Genomic DNA, 1,954 nt, shown 5'->3' with positions numbered 1-1,954 from the left:
AGCAACTTTCCCTTATATCCATGCCGTTACCAAATTCGCGAAGCTATAAACGGCATGAATGTATACGTAATGATGTTCACACATCAAGCGGCCTGTTTTATATTTTTATACACTTTTAATTGAAAAGTAACTTATTAAAGTATTAAAGTAACTATACAGTGAAATGTCGACACATAATACAGTGCCAATAAAACTATAGATAAATAAGTCGGTAAATGACAGCAATAAACGAATGCCATCTACCGTCGAAAATATGAAAAGGAGATGACTTTTTGAGGCGACGTATCTTACATAAAATTTTGACATTTCGGATTTCGCATCACGATATCTTCGTTCGTGGGACACGTAGAGGTAAAATAAACGTTTATTATATATTTCGGACCCAAACTGTCGATGGAGCTCATATTCAGAACTCGATCGGTCTAGTCTTTATTAAAAAAACCGAGAATTTCCGATGCTCGAATTCCGCAACTTGCTGACTCGCGTAAAGACACGCGTGTCTCGCGCTGCGCCTTAGAACATATACTACTGGAAGGAGAATAGGGCGCTGAACGTGATGCCAACATCTGTGCGAAAGAGAAAGGTATAGAGTAATATATGCGCAATGCGCATGCGTCAGTGCCATCGTATGTGTGAAATGATTTGTACAGTTGTGTTAGTGTTCTCACGCATTTTTACTGTTTGTTTCAGGAGTTTTAGGTTACGTATCTTAGACAAAATAACAATAAAATTGACATAATCTATTGTATTTAATAAATTAGTGTTAAAATGAATTTTAATATAAGAATGCATGCAATGTGAGAAACCTTTTCAAAAGAAATGAAATAAATATGAAATAAATAAAATAAGAAATAAGAAATAAATATGAAATATGTATTAAATAAGAAATAAATATGAAATATTTATTAAATATGAAATAAATATGAAATATGTATTAAATATCCATAACATATGTAAACATAACCTACATGTTATTATATAATTAATGCCTTAATAAAATATTACATACAATAACTTACGAGTAATAAGAAACTGCAGTAGTTCCGCGATTACCACACAATAAACAATATTTACTATTGCTCGGCATATTTACTTTTACTTTATGCTGTTTTTATGTCGGCCTTACGAACGTACATACATACGAAGTGAATCTCACTGTGTGAGAACACTACAACTGTACAATTCACACAGACGATGATAATGACGCATGCGCATTGCGCAAATATTACTCTATACCTTTCTCTCTCGCACACATGTTGGCATCACGTTTGGTATACGGGTAGCATAGGCAATTCCCCTTCCAGTAGTATATGTTCTAAGCGCTGCGCGCCCACTTGGCGCGAGACACTACCGTGTCTCTTGATACGTACGACTGAAAAAATTTGAAAAGCTGAAATGGTCCCTTTTTGGGAAACGATCTCCAGATCTCGATATCGGCTGCACCAATTTTATTCGGATTGATCGTAATCGAAAGATACCGACGACATATAATAAAAGCGTTTTTAGATCTTTGATTGCGGCTTTAGTTTCTGAGTAATTTTAATCTAAAGTACATAAAAATTTAAAACGGGCCGCTTAACCGCTTAACGTGTGAACGTCATTGCGTATATATTCATGCCGTTACCAAATTCGCGAGGCTATAAATGGCATGAATATATGGCGCATTCTTTTACAAACCGAACACTTTTTTTTCGACATTTTTAAATCGCTTCAAACTTTTTTTACCAATTGTAGGTATAAAATAAGCGAACACGTGTATCAGGATTTTTTTTTTAAATTTATTTTCGAAGAAATAGCGATTTTTAATTTTGAGTTTTATGGTAATTTTGCCTTTTATGGTAATTTTCAAGTCGTCGTATCTACGTCGTTTTTTATAGTAGAACAATTTTTTTTTTTCCTTTCAAACGTTATTAAATCAGCTTTTTGATGAAATTATGTCCCTAACCTCAACTTT

This window comes from Trachymyrmex cornetzi, unplaced genomic scaffold (assembly GCF_001594075.2).
Source record: "Trachymyrmex cornetzi isolate Tcor2-1 unplaced genomic scaffold, Tcor1.1 scaffold1589, whole genome shotgun sequence".
NCBI classification, from domain to species: domain Eukaryota; kingdom Metazoa; phylum Arthropoda; class Insecta; order Hymenoptera; family Formicidae; genus Trachymyrmex; species Trachymyrmex cornetzi.
The sequence above is the reverse complement of the archived record's forward strand: the minus strand, read 5'-3'. Positions refer to the sequence as shown.